At 34.1% G+C, this 14121-nt stretch overlaps 1 pseudogene; it reads right to left on the bottom strand.

The window, feature by feature from the left end:
* Positions 1-1223: 1223 nt before the first annotated feature.
* Positions 1224-9240, bottom strand: LOC143640453 (E3 ubiquitin-protein ligase TRIM48-like; annotated as a pseudogene).
* Positions 9241-14121: the final 4881 nt, after the last annotated feature.

Below are 14121 nucleotides of genomic sequence, written 5' to 3'. Positions count from 1 at the left end.
CATGAAAAATGATCAGTGCCTTTCTCCTGGGACTGAACCTAAATAAAAGAGTGAATTCTGGGCCCTTGGAGAGTTATTTTTAAGAAAGTGCATTGTTATGAAGGATGCCACCCCTGTCGTCCAACATTCTGCACTGAAAGATTTCTCCTTCTGCTTCTCTGCTGTGAGCAGATTTATCATGAAACACAAAAGAAACTGAGGCACCATGACGTAGAACTTACCTGTTTTCATAACTGTGAGGTAAGTAAATCTTTTCTTTATAATTTACTCAGTTGCAGATTTTGTGTGAAAACAACAGAAAATGGACCAAGATGAGTAAATTAAAGTTAGATAAAAAAGAAGGGAGAAAATTATGTTCTTACAACCATTGAGTCTTTATGGTTATGCTTGTTTGGTTAGAGAAAAAGACATGTTCTCTTAGGTTGAATTTTAACTTTATTAAATCATACTTTATCTATTCTTTCATTTGTGACAGTTCAGGAATAAAGTAAAACCAGGAAGTATATTCTGTTTCATGTACCATAGGCAATTATATTCCTCAAATAAATAAATTTTTAAAAAACATAAATTTTATGAATATATGGGCTTTTAATATTATCACCATAATTAATAACACATTGAATAGATTTTCACAACATTAGAAGGAATGTAAAATTAACAAAATGCAACCTGTTTGTCATGTTTGATAAGACCCAAGGTGGAGGGCTTCCTTAGATATTGAATTTCCCATACATTGGGGCATAGTCCTTATCTATGTCTGGTCAGAAGTGACTACAGCAGAAAACAAGCTAAAGATAGGGAGAAAAGGTACAGGAATGAATCCTGTATATCAGCAAATTTGAGCAACATTAATAAAGCTCACAGTTCTAACTTAATAACCCAGAAATACTCCTATTTGGCTAATGGGCCTTGGTACATATTGAAGTACAATTGGGGAGGTGGCAAAGAGAGTGCAATAGAAACCTTCCTTAACACATCCAAGAACTAAGAGCCCCTCCACCTCATCCATCTTGTAATTTCTGTTCTTTTTCCAATAATCATTACAGACTCCAAAAGCCCAGTTCCAAGAGTTGCCCAGTTTCAAGGGTCTCCCACTTCGCCTCCCAGTAATATCTGCCAATGGTAAAAGTCTGAGTACCCCACGCAAGAAAGCATTCTGATGTTAGATTGATCCAGGAGGCACCTTGTGGATCACATCCAACATTCATGCTTCTCAACTCTCTTTACAGGAAGACGTGGCAGTTGGCTCTTTCAGGACACAGAGTAATAGCAACTGTAAGAAAAATATTACAGACATGAATGTAAAAAATAAGAAGTTAAAGTCTTTAAAAAAAAGTCTTCCTGTGCAGAAATAATATTACTGAGAAATGTGAAATTGTAAAAGCAACAATGATTTTGGATGTAAAAATCTAATACATTATGGGCATGAATAGTAATTCTACAGAACAAATAAATTCCTTACCACAGACTCATAAATTTGTTGACAATGTGAAGAATCAAATATTGAGTCAAATATGAAACCAATTTTTTAAATTTTATTTTTGTTTCAAAATAGATACAGAGAGGATGTCCTGAACTCTCTGAAGACATAAAAAATAACTATCAGAAAAAAAATTCCTATTTCAAAAAAAAAAAAAGGTGTCATTCTTTGGACCAGAGGTGAAGATTTTCTCTCTTGTAAGCTTTTATAAGCAACTGTATAAAAATCTATTTATATATTTTAGAAAGTATCACTTTATGAAATTAATTCTCATTCACATTTCCTAAATATTCAAATATATTGTACATGTTGCTGGAATCCACTTCAATCCTTTCTGTTATTCCTCAAATCCTGTGATTTTAGAAAGAATAATTTAATATTTATTTATGCAAATCTTTTCACTATCCCTAAGTTTTCTGCATGTTCTGCACTGCCCTGAATTTATGAGATTTAACGTGTAGCTATTTATATTGAGCAAACTAAAATCATTTTTATTTTTATTTTCCTTTCTTGGTGATAAAGTTGATTTATTTTCTTAGATTTTCTATAGCTATTCAAAATTTTATGTCATATAAATCATATATACCCATGGTATATACAACATAAAGTACTATTCAACTATTTACCCCCCAAAGCTTTTCCTAACAATTCAAATTTAGCAGAGTAAGGTGGCTTATGTCTGAAATCCCAGAAGACTGGAATAAGCAGATAAAAAGTTCAATGCCAGCTTGGGCAAATTCATGAGAGTCTGTTACAAAAAATACTGCGGGCTGCATATCTGACTAACTGGTATGGTGCTTGCCTAACATGTGGGAGGCCCCAAGTTAAAATGCCAGGGCCATTTTTTTTTAAATACTGAACATACTGAACAACTGCATAAATTTGTTTGTGAAATTGAATAATGAAACTTAAATCTGAGTATAGCTCTGTTTATTAAAATTACCAATTTTTATATTGCTTGTTTTATATATACCTCAGGACATATGAGCCTGGATTATATTTATGTAGTTTTCTTTTTTATTTTTCACTCTTTTTTTAAAGAGAGAATGAGAGAGGAGAGAGAGAGAGAGAGAGAGAGAGAGAGAGAGAGAGAGAGAGAGAATTTTTTAATATTTATTTTTTAGTTATCAGTGGATACAACATCTTTGTTTGTATGTGGTGCTTAGGATCGAACCCGGGCTGCACGCATGCCAGGCGAGCGCACTACCACCTGAGCCACATCCCCAGCCCCATATTTTTCACTCTTTATAGTGTAAATTTGACTATAGATACATACTCAAGGATTTTCAGTCATATTATTTATTTATAAAAATAAGTAAGATATTTAACAAAAGGGAAATACCACCCATGTGGTCCTAAAACAAATAATACATATGAGAATACTACCAAAGTGCTTATGTTTACCTTGAAAGCAATTGAGCTGTGGATTAATCCAGTGATGCGCCCTGCACTGAGTTCTGGATTCAGAGGCTGGGCTATATACAGCTGCATAGATTCAATCCTGCAATAAGGAAGATGCAGTGAACATATGTAAAGTCAGAAAATCATGACTTTTCTTGATATAACCCTTTATAAGAATTCTAGTAACACACAGGTGTGGAAATACAGAAATCATCACTTTTTGAAATTAACTCTTATTCACAGTTCCTAAATATTTAAATATATTTTAAATGCTGTTGAAATACATATTAATACTTTCTGTTACTCCTCAAATTCTGTAAATATGCTTAGTTTTCTGTTCACTTGCATATATATAAGAGTAAAAATCTGGTGTCCATTTCCAGTCTGCACTGAAATCTCCCTATCTGCAATCATAAGCGTCTCTAAGAACTAGAACTGGCTATTGCCTCCTTCACAGGGAGACTGTCAGAAGAATTCTAGGCAGTGATATCTGGTTTCTGAAGCTGAGCTGCCTGGAGGACCCACAGAGTTCTAATGCTTTAAGTTTATTTCAACTATCATTTTAAACTCTCAACTTATACATACAAAATTAACAAATCTCTAGAGGTTTCACACATTGGAGCACTCTACCTCTCCTGTTAGCCTGTGTTCCCACTATTAGCTCTGTGAATTGTTTGATTTCATCAACCTTGTGTACACTTAGTATTTCTCCTTCATCTGCATAGGCTTTCCAGAACTGGAAAGAAAACCAGGAATGAAAGGATTTTGAAATAATTTCTCTTTTGCAACATTTTAATTGAAGCTACTCCTAAAATTACTGAGAATGAGAACTAAGAGAGATGTCAAATTAGGTGGGGGAAGAAAAAAGTAGATCAATGACAAGAGGGACTGAGTATTCCAGTGAATCATGCGCTGTAATAGTCCTGACAAGTACTGTAAAAACTGCAAAAGGATCTGTTGGGAGGCATGTAAACATTCACCTGTACATTGTGTCTCCAATGACCTGGGAAAAGAAAAATAAAAATTCTGAGTGATTTTTACAAGATCCCTCTACCATTAAGTACAGTGTGAGATTTTTGAATCAGCTCCAGAAGCTACTAGTTCCTAAGAAGTTCTGTCTTCCATCCTAGGGTGCATTTCCAACTTCTTTTCTACTCAATAGAACACAGTCCACTATAGAATCGTTGTAAAGTGTGGTTCATCAATATTCTGTGTGTGGGGAAGGGGATGATGCTGTGGAGTCTGGGTTCTGCTGCAACCATAAATAAATCCCAGCAATTGTCTAAAGACCCTGTGTCTCAGGTGAGCAGACACAAAGCAGTAGCAATAAGCTCTATATTCCTGAATCACCTCATCTTGTTATGTCTGTGAATAAGATGGAAAAATATACCCTGTTCATGGATAGGCAGAACTAACATCATCAAAATGGCAATATTACCAAAAGTTCTCTATAGGTTCAATGCAATGCCAATCAAAATCCCAACAGCATTTCTTGTAGAAATAGATAAAGCAATCATGAAATTCATATGGAAAAATAAAAGACCCAGAATAGCAAAAGCAATTCTAAGCAGGAAGTGTGAATCAGGAGGTGTAGCGATACCAGATTTCAAACTGTACTACAAAGCAATAGTAACAAAAACAACATGGTACTGGTACCAAAACAGGCGGGTGGACCAATGGTATAGAATAGAGGACACAGAAACCAATCCACAAAATTACAACTATCTTATATTCGATAAAGGGGCTAAAAGCATGCAATGGAGGAAGGATAGCATCTTCAACAAATGGTGCTGGGAAAACTGGAAATCCATATGCAATAAAATGAAACTGAATCCCCTTCTCTCGCCATGCACAAAAGTTAACTCATAATGGATCAAGGACCTTGATATCAAATCAGAGACTATGCGTCTGATAGATGAAAAGGTTGGCTCCGATCTACATATTGTGGGGTCGGGCTCCAAATTCCTTAATAGGACACCCATAGCACAAGAGTTAAAAACAAGAATCAACAAATGGGACTTACTTAAACTAAAATTTTTTTTCTCAGCAAGAGAAACAATAAGAGAGGTAAATAGGGAGCCTACATCATGGGAACAAATTTTTACTCCTCACACTTCAGATAGAGCCCTAATATCCAGAGTATACAAAGAACTCAAAAAATTAAACAATAAGAAAGCAAATAACCCAATCAACAAATGGGCCAAAGACCTGAACAGACACTTCTCAGAGGAGGACATACAATCAATCAACAAGTACATGAAAAAATGCTCACCATCTCTAGCAGTCAGAGAAATGCAAATCAAAACCACCCTAAGATACCATCTAACTCCAGTAAGATTGGCAGCCATTATGAAGTCAAACAATAACAAGTGCTGGCGAGGATATGGGGAAAAGGGTACTCTTATACATTGCTGATGGGACTGCAAAATGGTGAGGCCAATATGGAAAGCAGTATGGAGATTCCTGGGAAAGCTGGGAATGGAACCACCATTTGACCCAGCTATTGCCCTTCTCGGACTATTCCCTGAAGACCTCAAAAGAGCGTACTACAGGGATACTGCCACTTCGATGTTCATAGCAGCACAATTCACAATAGCTAGACTGTGGAACCAACCCTGATGCCCCTCAATAGATGAATGGATAAAAAAATGTGGCATTTATACACAATGGAGTACTACGCAGCACTAAGAAATGACAAAATCATGGAATTTGCAGGAAAATGGATGGCACTAGAGCAGATTATGCTAAGTGAAACTAGCCAATCCCTAAAAAACAAATGCCAAATGTCTTCTTTGATATAATGAGAGCAACCAAGAACAGAGCAGGGAGGAAGAGCAGGAGGAAAAGATTAACATTAAGCAGAGTCATGAAGTGGGAGGGAAAGGGAGAGAAAAGGGAAATTGCTTGGAAATGGAAGGAGACCCTCATTGTTATACAAAATTACATATAAGAGTTTGTGAGGGGAATGGGAAAAAAATAAGGAGAGAAATGAATTACAGTAGATGGGGTAGAGAGAGAAGATGGGAGGGGAGGGGAGGGGGGATAGTAGAGGATAGGAAAGGTAGCAGAATACAACAGTTACTATTATGGTATTATGTAAAAATGTGGATGTGTAACCGATGTGATTCTGAAATCTTTGTAATGTTTTGAATAACCAATAAAAAAATAAAAAAAAAAAAACAAGAATACCAATGTGCAGCTTACAACTTGGTGAATTTCTAAAAGTCCCAAATATGTCATTGATTTTCAGAAGGGGACTATCCATTAATCATTACATACATTTTTGTTACTTACAGATAACATAGGAGGGATCCTTATTTTTAGAATTTCATGGAAGAAGTGACCTCGTAGCAAAGTAATCACAGTTGTGGAGAGATATGTTTGTCCAACCAAACTTGAAGCAACAAGGGAAGTGGATTTCAGTTGTAAAATGTAATAGCTATACATGCCTGTCCTATATCCCCATGTATCAGTAGTTACCTGGAGTGACTCCACATCTTGTCTGTGGCATATTTCATTCAGGTCCTCTTGAGATCTCTGTCATATGAATCATTCTGGTTATACTCTCTTTGAGCTGCTCAAAAATGTCTTTTCTCTCTTTCTGCATCCTGTCTGAATGATGCCATTCTTCCTCATAGTAAAATGGAGGCATCTTCCCATATTCAACTCTGATTGCTTCTCTTCTTAAATTTATTTAGTTCTGCAGTAAAATTAAATTCATCAAAATATGAACCTATCCCTCTAAATCCTGTCGAAACTCCCTAATTCTAGGACTTCATTTTCCTATGTTTATATATCAATATACAACCATTGGAATTCCACATCATGTACTATCACAAGAATGGGATTCTAATCAGAATAAGTTAAAATCTAAGTATTAATAATAGGTCAAAGTACATTCTACTGTCATGTGTATTTTAAAAGGACAAACAAAAAATAAAATAAACTCCCAGATTCTTATTTGTATTATTAACAATCATATTTAAGCCTTCATCTTGTCAAACTTTCAGAATCCACAAACTTTTATTCCGTTCCTTTTTTACAAATACTCATGGCTCGTTTTTTTCTTTCTAATTAATTTTATGAGGCTAGACTCAAACTTGTAATCTTTCTGCCTTAGCCTCCCAATCAGCTGAGATTACAAGACTGCACTACCATGTCCTTTTCTCTTCATCATGGCCAACAGTTTTAATCAACAGGTTAAATTCACTTAATTCATAATAAAGAGTTTTCTAAAATAATCCACACACAAAAAAAATTTTGTTTTATCCTTTCCAACCCATATGTGAGGAAACATAACCCATTTCATACTTAAGGACTTTAGACTACAACGAATAGATTGAAATCCATTCACTCTTCTTGAGTTTAAGCCAAGTCACTTACACCTACATACTGTAACTTCAGAGTACAATAGTCATCTCCAAGCACTTCATCCAGCTAACTGTAATACTGAAGTGCCATTTAGCACCTGATCTTATTATCTTTCTGAGACCATTTTCTTAAATTCTCTTCAAAAGTCATTCCAATCTATGACATCAACTTCACCATAACTTCAGTAACCTCCCTCCCAATATACCAGTGCAATTATTTATCATGTGCTTCTCTCTGGGATGACATTCTATGGCTATGTTCCTCTTCAGAACTTAATCTTAAAGTATTTTTTAGTTAAAAATTTTGCCACCAACTATTTAAAATTTAAACCTAATTTGCAGTCTGTGCTCTTTTACTCATTTTCACCTTTCCTGCTTAATTAGTCTAAAAAATGTTATCATGCTCTAATATATCAAGAACTTTACTTATTTACATGACGGTCATTTTCCTTTCTGATTTGTATCTTAACCTTTCCAATAAGAGATTTTTGCAGCCTTGTTTTCTGCATGTTATTTAGCTTATTATTTGTAATAGAGTTATCATGAAACAATTTTTAAATTAATTTTAATTTAAATTATAAGACACTCAGGATAAACATCCACAAAGAAAATTAGTTATTTAAAAATTATTATCAAATTTGTAATCTTCTACTCAAACACAAAGCTGCTTTACTATTCATATTTCCCCTCCATACTTTATATTATGTTGTTAAATATTAATTCTTTGGAGTAATTTCAGACTGTTCTTATATTTGAACAATTTATCCCTCTCTCTGGAATTTTGCACCCATTTATCACCACTTATTTTTCACTAGCAGTCAGCTTAATCTGCTTTGGAAGCTACATTTGAATTTTCAGTAACTACCAAATGCCACTTTTCCTGCCATTTACATCATCCCAGCACATATGACATTTTGAAATGGCCTAGTTTTTTATACCTGTTGTGTAAGTACTAAGTGTACCTTTACATGTAGTAAAGCAGAGTGATTTTGATAGTATCTGTGTCTCAAATAGAAACCCTGTCTAAGGGCCAAACTTTTATAACTAGAAACTGAGGAAATACTTTTACTATTGACTCCTCCCCTTTCTTGTTCATTCCTAGAGAACACTAGAGTTTCAGATCTATTTCCTACTTTAAATATTGCATATCGGACCCCTAAGTTTATGTTGAAGGCAGAAGTATAGCACTAACCTCCCATGAGTCCATTGTCAATATCTCCATGGCCAGATTTCTGTGACTTTTACAATATTTTTTCCATAAACATTGCATTTTCTTCAGCAGATAATTCTGTACAAGAACCATAAGTTAGAGAAGCAGCAAAAATAATAGTGTAACATTCAGACCTTCACATAGGGAAGAAATCAGAAATGAGAGATAAATTAACCTCATTGAAAATACTAGGGTCATTATGTTTTCTTTGTTCCTTTCAGATGTTTGTCAAATATGGGAAGCCTGAGACTTGGAACCCAGAAGGCATTCTGAATGGGAAACATAGAGTCATCTGTTCCCCCAAGAAAACACACCCATGTTGATTTCTTTGATCTTTTAAGAATGGATCTTCAGAGGAATCACTTTCCCTGTGCTCCTCAGAAGCACTTTCGATTGGCCATGTCTGTGAGCTTCATGCTCCTGGGATTTAGAGCAGAGCAAACAGAGAAAGTTCTTGTCTTCTTCACAGAAAATCTTCTTCATCTCCTTATGAGCCTCACGCATGTGTTACTCCAAGCTCAGAAATTGCCAAAGACTGTTTTTTTTCTGGCCAGGGCTGCCAGTTTCTTCACACAAACATTTGTTTTAAAGTCTTTCTTCTGTACCATCTGCTTGCATACAGAGAAGGTAACAAAAACTGAGAGATCATGCCAGCCAAGGTAGATACAGGGCCTACAAAAGCTCTGCCCACAGGCTAAGGTGACTGGATCTATAAAGTACTTTATGCAGATAGGGCAGATGATTTCCTTCCTGAAGGCTTGCTTGATTCTGGAATCCATATTTTTGAAGTAGAAGAAGAAGAAGAAGAAGAAGAAGAAGAAGAAGAAGAAGAAGAAGAAGAAGAAGAAGAAGCAACATGTTATTTCTGAGCCTGATTAGGCAAAATGGTTCCTCAGACCCATACCTGGGGAGTAATAACTACATTTTAATTTTCTTAAAAAATGGTCATTAAAGTAGTACAAACTCTATTCTATAACACAAAAGAACTGATGCACAAGGAGAGCCTTCAGCATTATGTCAGGCATAATTTTGACTAGATAACTCATATTCCGGCCATACTGAGTTTCTGCTCCCACCATAATAGAAATTTGAATATTAATCATCTGGCTGTGGGTGTAGGACTTGGGTCATAAGGGGCCTACATACAATTATAATTGTTTCCATTCATCTTTTCAATAAAAGGAAAATGAAAGCAGGTTTATTGGGGAAAGTCTACTTGGGCCAATGAAGTATGAGAAGTTCACTAGAAAGAGCCCAGCTCTTTAAAAGTAAAACTCACAAAATCAAATGTATATATGCAGGTTACTAATACTAAGAGATGACTGTATTATAATAAATCTGGGATAAATATATATATTGGAAACCAATATGAAGTATAATTATAAAATGGTATTTTTTTAGGTCGACCAGAAGTTGGGTGTTCCACAAAGGATGCCTGTAGGCTGGAGAGTTGGAAGAACAATTAGCTGTACAGTTCAAGAGGCTTAAGCTTCAAAACAAGAGGTATCAATTCCAAGTCAAAGACTGCAAGTTTCTGGAAACTCCCTAGGGAATCACTGGCAGAGTCTGCTTTGGAAGAGTGAAGAAATCAGTATCAGACAATTTCAGATGCTCAAAACAGCAATCAAGAAACAGTTCAAAGAGGATCAAGATGGCATCTGCTGTTGCTTCTTTCTTCTTCCTATTTTTATTCCATCCAATCCATCACCCTTTTGGACTGTATTGCCCCCAGTTAGGGAGAGTCTTCATTTCAGTTGGCTATTCCATTTGCTAATCATTCCTAGACACACCCTCTTGACCCACCCAGAAAACTCTAAATCTTCTTTCTTTCTTAATCCAACCAAGGTGACAATTCACCTTAACCACTGCACACATAAACCACATCAATTCAAAAAATAAAACCAATCTAGGTTTTCTGTAAGGGTAAGAAATAAAAAAAAAATGTTTTTTGTTTGTTTGGTTTGGTTTCTGTTTTAATCTTGAGTATTAAAAAACTAGATAAATTATTTTTTAAAAATAATCTTATTACAATTCACATGTTATTTTCATCACAACCTTATTTCTTGGGTACTCTAACAATTATAATCCTGATTTCTGGCAGAAAAATTGGAGCACAGTTAAAGTTATATGTTCCTCTTAATTTTTTTAAAACAAAAGAGAAGACTTATTTTATTTTATTTTTTTAAAACACTTTCTTGCTTTTTTTAAATAGATCTTTATTTTTATTTATTTATATGTGGTGCTAAGAATCGAACTCCCTGCCTCACACTTGCCAGGCAAGTGCACTACCACTGAGCCACAGCCACAGCCTGAGAAGACTTATTTTAATCTAAAATATGCATAATCATATCTTAACAGAAATCTTTATTCTAGCAATGCTGAGTAGTTGATCTTCCAGTTCTTAGTAACACTGATGAATTTAAGTGGAAAATAGGAAAATATTGTAATGCTGATAGACTTCAGAGGTAATTCACAATTATTAACTAGAAAAAATTTCATAACTTAAGATGCATCAAATGAAAGACAATCAGCCACATAAAACTATGACTTAAAATAAATTATTGTTCAAATACTTGGGTTCTGACTCTTGGAGTTGGATATTTCAGGGAAACTTCTCAGTGCCCCTATTGCCACTGTTTTGCGGTTCTCACCACTGTCTTAGTAATTTAAAATTAAGTTCAAAAGTTTAAGCTATAAAGGGACAGCATTTATATCATTTAAAAATAAAACTTCTAAATACACTCAAGGTGCATATATTAATACAGTAGTAGTTACAGTAGGCCCTCTATACCTGTGGGTTCTGCATTTATGAATTCAGTATATATATATATATATATATATATATATATATATATATATATATACACACACACACACACACACACACACACACACACACACATGTTGAACATGTTTTGTTCAGACTTTTTATTTCCTGAACAATACAGTGTAACATAACTTTTACATTCATTTATTAGATTGCATAAGTAACCCAGAGATATTTGAAGCATGTAGATTATGTGTAAATATTTCACCATTTCATATTAAGGACTCAAGAATCTACAGATTTTTTTTTCTTTACAGGTTACTAATACTAAGAGATGACTGTATTATAATAAATCTGGGATAAATAGTAAAGAATGCATTAACAAAAAGAAAAGATCAAAATACTTAAACACTTTAGAGAAAAGTTAGACTTCACATATGAGGTGGAAAAAAAAGAATTATCATCCAGCATATTGTACTCCACTATGTAAAGATATTTTTTTAAATAATTTTACTGTTACTCTTTGGAAGAACAACAAATTTGATTAAAAAATATTTACCATTCAGAAACGTGTTTTTTTAAGTACTGAACACTAAATATAGGATCTCACACATGGTATTCAAGCTTTCTCATACTGAGCACCTACCCAGCCTCTTTATATTATATTTTAATTTTTTTTTTTGGGGGGGAGGAACAGATCTCACAAAGTTGCCAAAGCTGACCTTGAACATGCAGTCCTCCTACCTCAGACACCCAAGTCACTGGAATTACAGGTGTTCACCACCATGTCTGGTGTAAAACAGATTAAAAAAAGAGGATGCTGTGGCACATGTCTGTAATACCAGCAATTTGCAATGCTGAGGCAGAAAGATCACAAGTTCAAGACCAGCCTTCACAATTTAGTGTGGTCATAAGCAACTTAGTGACATCCTGTCTCTAAATAAAAAAAAAAATAAAAAGGAGCTCAAGTGTGGTTCACCATCCCCAAAACATAATTAAAAATAATCCTTCATAAGAGAAGATTTTAAAATTAGGAACAAAAAATAAAAATATTAAAATATGGGGATTTCTCTGAGAAGAGAGAATAAACTTCAAAGTCACTGAAGTTTTAATTTTAAAAAATAAATAAATACACAACTTCTTTAATGTCCTCAGGAAAGAAAAATGAATCTTAATAAAGTGATAGAAGTAATAATTGAGACAGATTTTTTTCTCATGAAAAAACACAAAAGGACAAGATTAATAAATAAACCTATCTGTTATTATGGGGTATGACATTAACTCAAAAGTTTCAGAAGAAAAGTTTTATCTTCCACCTCCAACTTGGTCAAAATTTTTATGACTAAATTAAATAACAGACATAATCTAAGAAAAAAATATAAATTAAATAAAATTTACTTTCCAAATGTGATGTGGAATATTTGGAATGTGATTCCAATGAAGAAGAATGGTTCTTCTTCCATTTTCCTACAGTGTTAGGATGTGAGTGGAGCCACATAAATGTAGTGTTGTTCCCATATGGCACTTTCACGACCCAGGTTCCCTCCACAGGGCTTTACACTAATTTTCCCATGTTTATCATTACAGCACTGCCTGGTATGTTTGCTATTATTTCCTCACTGCATAGATGAAGAAATCAAGTAAAATGAAAAAGAATATATATGTGCCAAAGTGATGGAGATGGCAAAATTTAGATGTATTAAATAAGATAGTCTTTGTTCACTCCACACAGTTAATCTTTTGTGTATTTTCAAAATATGTGTTTAGAGTTATAGTATTGATTTTGCATAATAAATTTGTAAGTTGCCAAAAGAATTTCAAGAAATTATTCAAAGAAACATTCAGAGAATAAAAGGGACCTTAGGTTTTTAAAAGGAGCAGAAATAAAAATTTCAGTAGAAGATTGAAGAATGATAAAGTATAGTAAAGTTAAAAAATGAAAAAAAGCTGTTATCTCTCTGGTAAACAGGAAATAAAGCCAAGGGCTGGAGCTGGGGCTCAGCAGTAGATTGCTCACCTAGCACATGTGATGCCCTGGGTTTGATCCTCAGCACCATATAAAAATGAACAAAATAAAAGTAATGTGTCCAAATATAATAAGTATATGCCTTGTACCACATGTGTGTGTGTGTGTGTGTGTGTGTGTGTGTGTGTGTGTGTGTGTATATATATATATATATATATATATATATATATTGTAAACTTTTAGACCAAAATTAAATTTCACATATGAGGTGGTACAAGGCATTATATATATATATATATGTGTGTGTGTGTGTGTGTGTGTGTGTGTGTGTGTGTGTGTGTGAATGTATATGTATAGATAGATAGATAGATAATACAAGACTTTTAATAAAGGGGATCCTTTTTTTAGCAATATTTTTGAAAGGTGAAGTTAATCAGCTCCTGATTTGTAGATCAAAAAGAATTCAGAAACTCTCACCTTGAAACTTCATTGTGTTACTCATTGTCACCTTTCTCCACCATCCTGGAGTTTTAGATGTTTAAGATCACTATTAAAAAAGAAGACTACACACTGATGTCTCAAGGTCATTTCTTTTCCTTCTACAACATTTTTTTTGAAGAGAAATCTCTTTATAAATTTAGGAAATTTCTACACATGACACCACAAATTTTAAAAGCCCTATTAAACCTATAAAATTCAAATCAATAATAGGAATTATGTTCTATACTTTAGGGAAAAACCTAGAAGTAATTAATTGATTTTTTTTAAATTGACAAATTATCATTGACATTGAAAAAGATGTAACTCCACTGAGACTTAAAATAACTTTCTCTCTCCTGGCATGGTGGCATATATCTGTAATCCCAGTGGCTTTCAAGAGGCTGAAGCAGAAGGCTTGTGAGTTCAAAGCTAAACTCTAAGGCACTA

The sequence above is a fragment of the Callospermophilus lateralis genome, unplaced genomic scaffold (genome assembly GCF_048772815.1).
Source record: "Callospermophilus lateralis isolate mCalLat2 unplaced genomic scaffold, mCalLat2.hap1 Scaffold_282, whole genome shotgun sequence".
In the NCBI taxonomy this organism is placed as follows: Eukaryota; Metazoa; Chordata; class Mammalia; order Rodentia; family Sciuridae; genus Callospermophilus; species Callospermophilus lateralis.
The sequence above is the reverse complement of the archived record's forward strand: the minus strand, read 5'-3'. Positions and strand labels throughout refer to the sequence as shown.